Source organism: Mobula birostris, chromosome 11 (assembly GCF_030028105.1).
Source record: "Mobula birostris isolate sMobBir1 chromosome 11, sMobBir1.hap1, whole genome shotgun sequence".
Taxonomy (NCBI): Eukaryota; Metazoa; Chordata; class Chondrichthyes; order Myliobatiformes; family Myliobatidae; genus Mobula; species Mobula birostris.
This window is the reverse complement of record NC_092380.1, coordinates 22427054-22441727: the sequence shown is the minus strand read 5'-3', so window position 1 is coordinate 22441727 and position 14674 is coordinate 22427054. Positions and strand designations below refer to the sequence as shown.

At 46.0% G+C, this 14674-nt stretch overlaps 1 protein-coding gene across 2 annotated transcripts in view; it reads right to left on the bottom strand.

Moving 5' to 3' along the window:
• LOC140204928 (oxysterols receptor LXR-beta-like) overlaps positions 1–13592 on the bottom strand; it is an 84361-nt gene extending 70769 nt beyond the window's left edge. For both annotated transcript variants that reach the window (XM_072271906.1, XM_072271907.1), the window contains exon 1: positions 13451–13592. The gene's annotated coding sequence lies outside the window, so the exon portion shown is untranslated. The remainder of the gene's footprint in view (positions 1–13450) is intronic.
• Between the last annotated feature and the right edge of the window lie 1082 nt (positions 13593–14674).

Below are 14674 nucleotides of genomic sequence, written 5' to 3'. Positions count from 1 at the left end.
AGTGAGAGGGACAGAGGGAGAAAAATGAGAGAAAAAGGGGAAAAGAAAAAATAATAATAATAATAAATAAATAAGGGATGGGGTACGAAGGGGAGGTGGGGCATTAACGGAAATTAGAGAAGTCAATGTTCATGCCATCAGGTTGGCAAACTATGGAACCTGTTCAAAGAAATGCATTAACCCTCTGTCCAACATGCATATTAAAAAAAATCATGCAAATGGCAAAAAAAAAGAGCAAACAACACAATATAAAACACCAACCCACAAAAGTCATCGAAAGAGTCCAGGCATAGTTAGTTCAGTTCAAACCCGCGCTGGGACACTCGTTATCTACAGGCTACCCTGATCAAAATCACACCAAATAGCAACAAAAAAGGACCAGAAACCAGACATCACGCATCAAAGTTGCTGGTGAACGCAGCAGGCCAGGCAGCATCTCTAGGAAGAGGTACAGTCGATGTTTCAGCCCTTGGAAGGGTCTCAGCCCAAAACGTCGACTGTACCTGTTCCTAGAGATGCTGCCTGGCCTGCTGCGTTCACTAACAACTTTGATGTGTGTTGCTTGAATTTCCAGCATCTGCAGATTTCATTGTGTTTGCGACCAGAAATCAGAATCATGTTATAACGTGAACTACAGAGACCAATCTACAAACCATGTCAATTAAACCTGATGGCTGAAAACAAACATTCAGGCAAGGACTACAGTGAGAATCACTTACGTGCCCTTTGATCATACTTTTGCATTCCAGGTGGTGGACATGGATTGGAAAAGTTTCAGAAGGACAGGGCCTAACACTGACAAATGGGACTGGCTTGGATGGGGCATTGTGGTCAGCTGAAGGGACTGTTTCTCCACTCTATTTTGCTCAGTAACTGAGAAAGTGCTTCTTCTCTCTTCAGAGAAAACCATTTATTGTAAACCTCAAAACAAAACTGCAGGCAACACCAGACTGGAGCATTTTCAGAATTCAGAACAGATAAAATCTAAAATTCTCTGATATCAGCTCTCAGAAACTCCTCTAACATACCACTTGCACAAGACCCCACAAAGGCACACCAGACAATTGAACATTGATTTCTCTAATTTCTGGTCTCACCTTCCCTCCTTCTCGCTTTGCCATTCCCTTTTCTGGCTTCCCTCTCACTCCTTCTCCTCATCAGCCCATCACCTCCCTCTGCAGCCCCTCCTCCTTCCCTTTCTCCCGCGGTCCACTGTCCTCTGTTGGGTTGGGGTATAGAATTACTACTTTTCTTGTAGTCTCACTTTCCTATTTGAGCTTGTATTTTATATAAACCACCCACCACACAGATGTAATGGTCCAGTAATAATTTTTCCAGTAATTAAGGTACAGTTCCTTCTATATTCTACTAGAAACTTCTTAGTTCTAGTAGCTGGAGTCACGCGACTTGAATCTAGCTATTTTATAGATTAATTGTTATCACTGGAAGTCTTAGCCTCAATCTTGACTCTCAAAGAAGCCTTGGATCGCAAGAACATCCAGAACCAACATCTCCTATCAAATTCATTCTTCTTCAGCTCTTTCCCTCTTCCACCTATCCCCTCCCAGCTTCTCACTTTATCCATACTCCCCCACCCATCTACTCTCCCCCTCGCCTGGTCCCACCCATCTCCTGCCAGCTTGTACTCCTTCCCCTCCACTCACCTTCATATTCTGACTTCTTCCCCCTCCTTTTCCAGAGCTGATGGAGGGTCTCGGCTGTTAATGCTGCCTACCCAGCTGAGTTCCTCCAGCATTTTGTGTGCGTTGTGCAAATCTAAATGAGCTTTCCTCTGATCATTCCAAACAACATTTCTTCCCCCCCCCCCACAAATGGGACTAGACTGTGAAGACCAGTGAACTATTCAACCATGCAAGACGTCACGACCACGACCACCAAGGGACTGAATCCCGAGCTCCTGGGGCCAAGTACGTGGAGTGCTCCAAATTCCTCAAACGTCCCAAGGAAATTCAGGTTGGGTGGATGAATTGGCCACTGTAAGTTGCCCCCACTCGTGTGTGGCGAGTGGTGGCACCTTGGAAGAGTTATTGAGAATGTGAGGAGAATGATACATGGGATTATTGTGGGATTGGTCTAAGCGTGTGGTTGACAGTAGAACAAAGAAACACAGTAGAAGCAATGCAGTGTTTTTCATTGATTCTATTGAATTTCTTTGTTCTACTGTGAATGCCTGCAAAAAAATGAATCTCAGGACAGAATATAGTGGCAAATATGAAAATAAATTTACCTTGTACTCACTGCCACAACTCAGGCCTCATTGCTTATGAAGCACCAGTAGTGTTATACTGCTGGCTTTTTAAACTTGTCATAAATGCACCTTATGCTAAATGTCAATCTTCTGGAATATATTTTATTATCTGTGGTAATATTACTTCATGTGTTGTATGTAAGATGCTTGTATTGTATTGTGCACCTTGGCCCGGAGGAATGTTGTTTCATTTGGTCGCTTACATGTATATGGTTGAATGACAGTAAACACACACAGAACGCTGGAGGAACTCAACAGGTCAGGCACCATGTATAGAAATTAATAGATAGTCCATGTTTCGGGCAGAGACCCTTCTTCAGGACTGAGAAGGAAGGGGAAAGACGCCAGAAATAAAAGGTGGGGGTGGGGGGAGGGGAAGGAGACTAGCTGGAAGGTGATAGGCGAAGCCAGGTGGGTGGGAAAGGTCAAGGGCCGGAGAAGAAGGAATCCATTATGAAGAGAGTGGATCTTAGGAGGAAGGGACCCAGGAGGAAGTGGCAGGCAGGTGAGAAGAAGTAAAAGGTCAGAGTGGGGAATAGATGGGGGGGGATGAGGGAAGAATTTGTTTACCAGAAGGAAAAATCAATATTCATTCCATCAGGTACCCAATGGAACATACTGTTACTCCCCCACTCTGAGGGTGGCCTCATCATAGCACAAGAGGAGACTGTGGACCAACATGTCAGAACAGGAATGGGAATTAAAACGCTTAGCCACCAGGAAGTCCCACTTGTGGCGGATGGTGCAGAGGTGCTCAACAAAGCAGCCCCCCACCCCCCCAGTTTAGGACGGGTCTCACCAACGTAGAGCAGGCCACATCAGGAGCACCGGACTCAATAGATGACCCGAGCAGAGTCACAGGTGAAGTGTCACCTCACCCGGAAACTTGAACTTGACCCTGACTTACATCGATGGCCAGCATGGACAATGCGACCAAGGGCTGGTCTCTGTGTTGCCTCTTCCTCGCTCTGGCCCTGTGTGACTGCTTCCCTCTTCACCCTGAGCACGCTCAGCTCCCCGCCTGGACTTATCGCTCCCTTGATTATCATTCCATTTTACAGTGACCATGTGAAGTAAGCTGCCTCAGAGAGCAAGGAGACAGACTGAGAAAGTAGGGTGGGGGGGGGGTCCCTCTTCTGTTAAGCTTCATAATAACAACTTGCTTTCATTATAGAATTGGTATTCGATCATTATAGTCACGTGTACCAGACTGCAAAGCTTGTCTTGCCTACTGTTTATTCAGATCCGTTCACCGCACAATGAACTGAATTAGTAATAGAAAACATTCCATCAACTCCTCTCCCATGACCTCAGAGGGATCAGAAGTGGAGAGAGTGAGCAGTTTCAAGTTCCCAGGTGTCAACATCTCTGAGGATCTAACCTGGGCCCAACACACCGATGCAGCTACAAAGAAGGCACAACAGCGGATATACTTCATTAGGAGTTTGAGGAGCTTTGGTACGTCACCAAAAGCACTCGAAAACTTCTACAGATGTACTGTGGAGAGCATTCTAACTAGCTATATCACCATCTCTGGTATCGGGGGTGGGGGGTACTGTACAGAATCAAAATAAGCTGCAACGAGTTGTAAACTTAGTCAGCTCTATCATGGGCACTAGTAAACAGGACACCTTCAAGGAGCCATGCCTCAAAAAGATCGGTGTCCATCATGAAGGACACCCCGTCACCCAGGTCATGTGTTCTTCCATTGTTACCATCAGGAAGGAGGTACAGAAGCCTGAAGGCGCACACTCAACGATTCAGGAACAGCTTCTTCCCCTCTGCCATCCGATTCTGAATGGTCTTTGAACCCATGAACACTACCTCACTATTTTTATTTCTATTTTTGTACTACTCATTTAACTATATATATTATTTACTGTAATTCAGTACTTTTTCTATTATTATGTATTGCAATGAACTGCTGCCTCAAAAACAACAAATTTCACGACCTATGCCGGTGATATTAAACCTGACTCTGAGAGTTGTGGACACAACACAGCACATCACGTGAACCAGCCTTGCCTCCGTGGACTCTGTCTGTGCTTTACACTGTCTCAGTAAAGCAGCCAGCATAATTTTAACCCTACCCACCCCAGACACTCTCTCTCTTCTCCCCTCTCCCACTGGGCAGAAGATACAAAAGCCTGAAAGCACGTCCTACCATCTTCTATCCCACTGTTATCAGACTCTTGATCTTTTACATGATAAGACAAACTCTCATCCTCACAGTCTAGCTCATTTTGATCGTGCACCTGAACTGTACATTTTCAGTTCTCTTTACACTTTGTTCTGCATTGTTGTTGTTTTACCTCATTCTACCTCGATGCACTGCATAACGACTTGATCTGTATGAACAGTATGCACAACAAGCTTTTCATACCAATACCAATAAACCAGTAACAGAATGCAGAATAAAGTGTAACAGCTAATCAGCACCTTACAATCTACTTGCTAGTGCAGGTAGACAATAAGGTCATGAATGAGATAGAGAGTAAAGTCAAGAGGCTGCTCTAGGGGACCTTTCCAACAACGGGATAGAAGCTGTCCTTGAGCCTTGTGCTACAAGATTTCACACTTTTGGAGGACAGGAGGGGAGCAAAGAAAGAATGTCTGGGGTGGGTGGGGTCTTCGATTATGCTGGCTGCTTTATTGAAAAAGTGTAGACTGAGTCCACAGAAGGGAGGCTGGCTTCTGGGATGTGCAAAGTTGTGTCCACAGGCAGAACAGTTGCCATACTGTGGTGCATTTGGATAGGATGCTTTCCAGATGGGGCACATTGATGAAAATTGGTATGGGTTGTTGGGGATATGCCAGATTTCTTTAGCCTCATGAGGAGTACAGGCATTGCAAAGTTTTCTTCGTCTTGGCATCCACATAGTTAAACGAGGACAAGCTATTGGTGACATGTAACTCTCAACCCGCAAACCCGTTGATGTGGACGAGATCATGTGCACCAACCCCCCCTCCCACCACCACCACTTCCTGAAGTCAATGACCTGCTCTTTTATTGACTGACATTGAGGGAAAGGTTATTGTCATGACAATATGAGACTGGGCTTTTATATCCTTCCTGTACTCATTGTTACTTGTGGTGTGGCCCAATACGGTGGTGTCATCTGCAAACTTGTAGATGGACTGAGAGCAGAATCTGGCCACACAGTTGTGAGTGTTCAAGGATTGGGGAAGGCAGCAGAGGACGTGCCCTTGTGGGGCACCTGTCCTTAAAATATAGCAGCTTTAACATAGTAAAACTCCGTTAAAATGCTTGGAATGGGCTGCCGGCAGCAGTGGTGGAGGCAGAAACGATAGGGTCCTTTAAGAGACTCCTAGATGAGTACATGGAGCTTAGAAAAATAAAGGGCTATGGGTAAGCCTAACTAGTTCTAAGGTAAGGACATGTTCGGCACAGTTTTGTGGGCCGAAGGGCCTGTATTGTGCTGTAGGTTTTCTATGTTTTTCTAAAATTCCCCAAAATGCTCCTCAGTCAAGTAAAATAAGCTGTTAATATTGACATTTGCTTAATGGAGAATGCCTGTTTAACGTGAGGAAGCTGACGCACAGGCAGCCTCCACACAGTCCATAATAAATTGGGGTCAGGGAGCAGTGGCATGGAGTGCGAGATGACTGGAGGGGCCCTTCCTCTGTCTTCACTGTGATGCATCATCAGCTTTCGCCAGCTCCATTGTTGAGGTCTCGGTTGGAGCACTCTTTTTCCGGACATCCCCTTGACCTTACCACCATGGGTGACCCTACCAAGAGCTAACTACCAGACAGCATCACTTTCAAGATCTCAAAAACTCATAGGCCTCTCAAACACAAAATGGTGATGATCCTCAAAGAAGATTGCCAACACCAGTTTTAAGGAACGCCTTAAGTAGGGGAATGAAAAGGCATAGAACTGTTTCAGGACAGAAGTCCTAATGAAGGGTCTCGGCCTGAAACAACGACTGTTTATTCTTCTCCATTGATGTTGCCTCGCCTGCCGAGTTCCTCCAGCTTTTTGTGTGTGTTGTTTTGGATTTCCAGCATTTGCAGATTTTCTCATGTTTCAGGACAGAGTTTCAGAGCCTGAAGCACCGCTATTGACAGCTAATAGTGGGGCATTTAAATCTGGGGACAAGGAAGAGGCCAGACTTAGAGAAACACAGATATTGTAGAAAGTCTAAGAGTTCAAAATTCAAAGTTTTTAAAAAAATTTATTGAGATACAGCGCGGAATAGGTCCTTCCGGCCCTTCGAGTTGCGCTGCCTAGCAACCCCCGATAGAACCCTAGCCTAATCACAGGACAGTTTACAATGACCAATTAACCTACCAACCGGTACGTCTTTGGACTGTGGGAGGAAACCGAGGCATCCGGAAGAAACTCACACAGTCACGGGGAGAATGTATAAACTCCTTACAGGCAGCAGTGGGAACTGAACCTGGGTCACTTGTACTGTAAAGCGTCGTGCTAACCACTACGCTACCGTACCCTTGCAGATTTTATTATCAAAGTACATACATGTCACCGTACAACACCGGCAAAATGCTGGAGCAACTCAGCAGGTCAGGCAGCACCCATGGAAGTGAATACACAGTCGATGTTCTGAGCCAGGACCCTTCATCAGGACCGTAACCATATACTTCCCTGAGATTCATTTTGCAGGCATTCGCAGTAGAACAAATAAATGCAATAGAATCAATGAAAAACCATACACAAACAAAGAAGGGTAAACAACCAACATGGAAATACAAAAAAAATAATAATATACTGTGAATATGAGTTGCATTGAATTGAATTGAATTGACTTTATTGCTTACATCCTTCATATTCATGAGGAGTAAAAATCCTTACATCTCCATCTAGATGTGCAATTTATAATAAATAGTACGTACAACAAGACAGTCAATATAACATGGAAACACAGTTGTGTCTGCGTGAGTTAAGCAGTCTGACGGCCTGCTGGAAAAAGCTGCACCCGGAGCCTGTTGATCCTGGCTTTTATGCTGTGGTACTGTTTCCCAGATGGTAGCAGCTGGAACAGTTTGTGGTTAGGGAGTCCATAGGTCAGTTACTCATACAGGTTCAGGAGTGAGGAGAATGCAGAGATAGGGACGAGGGCGAGTATGCAGAGAAATTTGTAAAGGAGGAATTTAAAAGGCTAGCAAGTCTCAAGAGTTATGTCCAGCCAAGGAACTCAGTGTCGCTCATACCCACCCAAGCAGTCATTTCAAACTTCAAATTCCCAGTTCTGTTCTGACAGAAAGCAGTACTGTATGTTCCTAATTTCAGAATTAGGGGCGTGAGGCGGTGTGGTAGCGTAATGGTTAGCACAACGCTTTACGGTACAGGCAATCGGGGTTCATTCTCTGTCGCGGCCTGTAGGAAGTTAGTACATTCTCCCCGTGATAGCGTGCGTTTCCTCCGGGTGCTCCAGTTTCCCACAGTCCAAAGACGTACCGGTTGGTAAGTTAATTGGTAATTGTACATCGTCCCGTGATTAGGCCAGGGTGAAATTGAGGGCTGTCGGGCAGCATGGCTCGAAGGGCCTATTCTGCACTGTATTTCAACACATTTTTTTAAAAACGCATTTCCAATGCAAGAAACTCTTTACCTCTAAGCCAGCTCAGGAATATACAATTGTAACCAGACCATAAGACATAGAAGCTAAATTAGGCCTGTAAAATCACCATACTGCTTTTGTGCTGAAAATCACTCTTACTTGCAACCTCAGTGAAACTACTTCTGCAGGATTTCTATGTTCCTGTGGGTTCAAAGTGATTTTTGAATAGGTGGAATGGAATAGTTTTGGTTCATCATTGTCACATGAACCACGATACAGTGAGAAGATTCTCTTGCATACCGTTCATACAGATCAGATCACTGCACATTTCACCGAGCTAGAGAAAGGTAAAACAATTACCAGAATGCAGAATAAAGTATAACAGCAGTGCAGGGCAACAATAAAGAAAGATTTGCTTTATAGAAACACAAAGTGAAATGCATTAACAAGAGAAAACCCTCAGACGCTGGAAGTCTGAGCAACACACACAAACTGCTGGAGGAACTCAGCAGGCCAGGCAGCATCTATGGAAAAGAGTACAGGGTCTCAGCCTGAAACGTCGACTGTACTTTTTTTTACATAGATACTGCCTGGGCTGCTGAGTTCCTCCAGCATTTTGCGTGCATTGAAGTGAAACGCATTGTTTTGCATCAATGGCCAACGCACAACACAGTCCGAGGATGTCCTGGGGGCAGCCCGCAAGTGTCACCATGCTTCCGGTGCCAACCACAGCACGCCAACAACTTACCATCCCGTACGTCATTGGGTGGCATGACGGCGTAGTGCTTACCACAAAGCTTGACGGCACCGGCTATAAGATCAGGGTTCGATTCCCACCACTGTCTGTAAGGAGTTTGCACACTCGCCCCGCGAGCGCGTGGGTCTCCTCCCACGTTCCACAGATGTACGGGTAGGGTTAGCGAGTTGCTGGCGCCAGAAGTGTGGCGACGTTTGTGGGCCGCCCAGCAAAACCCTCACCGATTTGACTTGATGCAAGTGACAAACGTCACTGCCTATATCACGTAACAAATAAAGCTCGTCTTTGCTCTTTAAAATCTTTGGAAATATGGGAGGAAACTCGAGCACCCAAGCGGTCACAGGGAGAACGTGCAAACTCCCTAAAGGCAGCGGTGGGAACTGAACCCCCATTTGCCGGCACTGTAAGGGATTATACTGACTGCTACGCATAAGGTGCAAGGTCCTAACGATGTAGATTGTGAGGTAAGGAGTCCATCTTATTGTGCTCGGGTACTGTTCAACAGTGAGGTGGAAGCTGGTCTTCAATGTCTGCTTCCAAGATCTCCCCTGAGCCGACAAAGTGATGCTGGCAGAGGTAGCCATTCACTTTGTGATTCCAGTTCCATCCAATAGATTTTTAACCCATCTCCCCAAATCTGTGGAGCTTATTCCATCGTCCGCTATTAATAAAATGGTCATCCAGTTAGTGACGTCAGCAGCCCCGATTAGGGTCTCTAACCCTAATCGGCAAGTCCCCGTGTGCACTTCCAGCCATTCCGTCCCACCCCAGAAGGCAAGCTTCTGTGGGCAGTGTGAGCTCAGTACCGTATCACCACTAGGTAAGCAGGTACTGGTCTTCACAGAATCACAGAAAGGTGACAGTACAAAGCCAGTCATTTAGTTTGCAGAATCAGTGTCAGCATACTGACTGATACAAGAGCAATCCAGCAAGCCCCCTCTCCCCATAGTCCTGAAATTCATTCTCCTCTCAAAGGAAATTTATTATCAAAGTACCTATTCGTCACCATATACTTCATTTTCTTGCAGGCATTCACAGGACACGCACAGAGAAACAAAAGAGTCAATGAGAAACCACACACTAACAAAGACCGGCAAACAACCAATGTGGAAAAGACAAACTTTGCAAATGCAAATAGAAGTATATGAATAACAAATGCAAAATAGTCCGCAGGTGCTGGAAATCCAGAGTAGCACACACAGAATGCTGGAGGAACTCAGCAGCCTCAGGCAGCATCTATGGAAATGCATCCATAGTCAACGTTTCGAGCCGAGATCCTTCTCCAGGACTAGAAAGGAAGGGGGAAGATGCCAGAATGAAAGGGTGGGAGGAGAGGCAGGAAGGTGCTAGAAGGTAATAGGTGAAGCCGGGAGGGAGGTAAAAGCAAAGAGCTGGAGAGGAAGGAATCTGGTAGGAGAGTAGAATGGACCATAGGAGAAAGGGAAGAAGGAGGATCATCGGGGGACACGATAGGTAGGTGAGGAGAGGCAAGAGGCCAGAATGGGGATCGGAAGAAGGGGGAAGGGGTAGAACTTTTTTTAATCCGAAGAAGAAATCGATATTCATGCCATCAAGCTGAAGGCTACCCAGACAGTGTTGCTCCCCCAGCCTGAGGGTGGCCTCATCATGGCACAAGGAGGTCACGGTCCGACATGCCGGAATGGGATCGGAATTAAAATGTTTGGCCACTAGGAAGTTCCGCTTTAGGCGGATGGAGCACAGGTGCTCGACCTCCGCTCCGTAACAAATAAGTAACACAGAGTCCTTTGAAGTGAGTTTACAGGTTGTGGAATCAGTACAGTGTTGAGGTGAGTGATGTTCTCCACACTGGTTCAGGAGCCTGTCGGTTAAAAGGCAATAACTACTCCTGAACCTGGTAGTGTGGGATCCTGCACCTTCGTTCTGAAGGCAACAGCGAGGAGAGAAGATGGCTTAGATGGCGGGGGTCCTTTAAGATGGACGCTGCTCTCTTGTGGCAGTGCTCCTTGTGGGAGTGCTCAATGGTGGGGAGGGCTTTGCCTGTGATGGACTGGGCTGTATCCACCATTTATGCAGTTCCCCTCTGAGAACTTTGATTGATCCTGCCTTCACTATTCCCCACTGCAGGTTCTATCCACCAGGCATGTCAAGAAGTTTTCTTTTCAAACTATCACCTCAGGTTCAGATTCATTTATTTATCACACGTACCTCAAAGCTGGAGGTTGGAGGCCTGATGTCTGAGAGCCTTGGGCCAAGGACTGGGTGATGGGAGGCCTGGAGACACCCTGTCCTAAGGACGTACCTCAAGATGTGCTGAGGGTAACCCATAGAGTCACCAAACAGCATCAATTTAGTAAGCCCACCATGTTCTGCAGAACAACACAAACAGCAACAACAACAACAGGTAAAGAAGCTTCTTCCCCACCCTCCCCACTCACAGTCAGGCCTCTAACCCTGGTACAGGGTGCCTCTAGGCCTCCAGCTTCCAGTCCCTGGCCCAGACCTGTTGAGCTCCACTTCAACCTTTGTGCGTTGACCTCCGGACTTGCTGACATGATGGGCGGGGAGGCACCGGCCCTTCTACATTTGGTAAATGTCATTATAAGACGTACTAGTGGAGGTAAATCTGGCTAGGGACTTATCAGTGCACGGAAGATGCTGTAAGAACTCAAGCATCATCTATGGAGAGAAATAAACACTTGATGTTTCGAGCCAAGACCCTGCATCAGGACTGGAAAGGAGGGGGACAGAAGCCAATTGCCTTCATTCTCTCTGGTTCTTGATAAATCCATCAATGGGAACATCTTTCTTCTATCAGCTCCATCTCTGTCCCTGCATGGCTTCAACTACCTTTAATCAAGCCACCTAAATAATGACTGGAGGAGAGAATTGCCTGTGACCATCAGAAGAAACACCTGTCAGTCCATGGCCTCCTTTACTGCTATGAAGAGGCCACCCTCAGGCTGGAAGAGTAACACCTCATATTCCTCCAACCTGATGACATGAGGGTAAATTTCTCGAACTTCTGGTTATTCCTTCTCTTTCCCACTTCTCTCTTTTTTCCAGTCAAAGGACTGGTTTCCCTCTCAGTCCTTCTCTCCTCCGCACCTGCCCATCGCCTCCCACTGGTTTCCCTGCCCCTTCCTTTTCTATGCTCCACTATCCACTCCTGTCAGATTCCTTCTTCTTCTGCCCTTTACCTCTTCCACCTGTCTCCTCCCAGCTTCTTACTTCACCCCTCCTCCCCCCACCCACCCAGCTCCCCCCTCACCTGCCACCTTGTACTCCTCCTCTCCTCCTACCAACTTACTCTGGCTCCTTCTCCCAGTCCTGATGAAGCGTCTCGGCTGAAACTTCAGCTGTTCATTCCCCCTCCATAGATGCTGCCTGACCTGCCGAGTTCCTTCAGCACCTTGTGGGGGTTGCACGACGATTCTTCGCCTTCCTTGACTTGGAGCTGCTGAGAATCAGTGCTGAGATGTCAAGTCAGGCAGAGTTCACAAGCATTACACAATGAATGGTTTCTGTTCACAATGTTTGTCAGGCGCTTTGTGCACAGGACTCTCACGACCCGCAAGAACAGGGGATTTTTTTTTTCTTCTCACCTCATAGACCACATAGAACCAGTTCAGAGAAGGAGGTGAGTTTCATCCCAGTAGGCGGCTTGCCTTCCATATTTGAAGCTTTATTTGAATGGATCTTCTTGTGCCCAAGTCATACCCTGATTATACACAATGCATCTCTGGACAATGCCCCATCAGCAAACAGCTGGGAAAACTGATTGAAAGCATAGACACAAGTTAAGCATCATTTAACCTGTGCGTAAACCATCACCCCATCATTAACCAGAAAGTAAAATTAATTGAAATGAAAGAACAACTGATATTGGTTAAACAGCATGGGACAACATGAGAACAACAGGATTGAGTTGATGAAGATCAAAGTGACATTTCACTTTGCTGCAGCCAGTTGCAGAACAGAGAACCCTCCACATCCATAAGCCATAGGAGCTGAATTAGGCCTTTCAGCCCATCATGTCTGCTCTATCATTCCATCATGGCTGACTTATGGTGCCTCTCAACCCCATTCACCTGCCTTCTCCCCCGCAACCTTTGACACCCTTGTTATTCAAGAACCTGTCAACATCCACTTTAAATACCCAATGACTTGGCCTCCACAGTCATCTGTGGCAATGAATTCCACAGACTCACCACCTTCTGGCTAAGGAAATTCCCCTTCATCTCCATTCTAAGTCAATGTCCCTCTATTCTGAGGCAGTGCACTCTGATCCTAGACTCTCCCACCATAGGAAACATCCACTCTATCTAGGCCTTTCAATATGCGATAGATTTCAGTAAGATTCCCTCTCTCATTCTTCTAAACTCCAATGAGTACAGGCCCAGAGTCATTAAACACACTCATACATTAACCCTTTCGTTCCTGGGATTATTCTTGTAAACCCTCCACCTGGACACTAATGCCAACTTATTCTTTCTAAAATATGCGGTCCTAAACGTCTCACAATACTCCAAATGCAGTCTAACTAATGCCTTATAAAGTCGTAGTATTACATAAGACCATACGACTAGTTACCCTTGAATGGTCAAACAAAATACACAGGGCAAGAGAATTTTTTTAAAAACACTTTTTGTTGCGTCCACTGTTTTTTTTTAATTCAACGGTTGACAAAATCTGCAGGCTACTGATGATGCAGGGGAGGGAGGAGAGAAGATCTACTCCTGGCCTCATGTAAACAGGAAATAAACACAGCACTCCCCTTACTCACCTACATTTACAATGCATCATCTAAACAGGATCACTCCCACACAGCACCCCCCTGCCCATGTTCAATGCCATTGAACTTCAGACCCCATTAAATCACTAACCACGCGTCCTTACCAGCCTGTGTATGAATTACGTGAAGTTTATTCGTTGGATTTCCATCCCTTTATAACTTTTTTTTCTCCTCTCTCTCTCTTCCCCTCTCCAGCAGCTTTGACAACTTCAGGGGCACTCCCACGCAACCTAACGCAGCGCTGGCCGGAGCCCCGCCTTTCCGCAAGATGCTTCCGGATTCCCATTGGCTTAGTTTCCCCCAAATCTCTTCTTTTACTGGTTGATCCTCGCGTCTATCAGCGCTGCGCCAGCAAGCTAGGTTGAGGGCAGCCAGAAACCACTTCCGGCGGAAGGCGGCTGTGTTATGTAATTTGTTTCAAACAGTTGTATTTATTTAACGTGTATTTACGGAACAAGAGGTAAGAAAAAATTGAATTCAATATTTATGAGTACTTTATGACAATTAATACGCGTTGACTGATCTTTGCCCCTCTGTGGGTTGCGGCATTTGGCGCCATCTTTGTGAGGGGCATAATCCAAGCTATCAAGGGCTCAGATGGTTTAAATTTAATGCCATAAACATGCATGCGCTCGCTATAAATACCATCAGATCATTTTTATAGCAGCACAGTACATTACAGACATAAGTTAGTATAAACTTAACACGGATTATACATAGCTGAAAACCAGAAATATCACTAAACTCCCTCACCATCAGAATCAAGTGAAATATGTCATTAAATTTTGCAGCAGCAGTACATTGCAATGCAATACAATAAAAAGTGTGTCTTCAGGCTCCTGTATCTCCTCCTTGTTGGTAGCAATGAGAAGAGTCCTGAGTCCTGGCATGTCCTGGGTGGTGGAGGTCCTTAATGACAGATACCCCATTTTGAAGGTATCCTCTTTTCAAGATGTCTTCGATGCTGGGGAGGCTAGTGGCCGTGATGGAACTGGCTTGAGTTTGCAACTTTCTGCAGCTTTGTCCTTTCCTCTATACCAAATGGTGATGCAGCAAGATAGAATACACCCGTGGAGATTTTGGTGACTCCTCTGAGTCCTAAAGAAACAGAGCCACTGGCATGGTTTCTTCGTGATTCCATCAATGTGGTGGGCCCAGGATAGATCTTCAGAGGTGCTGACACCCAGGAACTTGAAACTGCTCACTGTTTCCAGGTGTTCTCTTGACTTTCCCTTTCTGACTTCTACGATCACACTCCTTGGTCGTACTAACGTTGAGTGCAAGGTTGTTCTACCACTCAACCAGCTGACCTATCCCATTCCTGTACG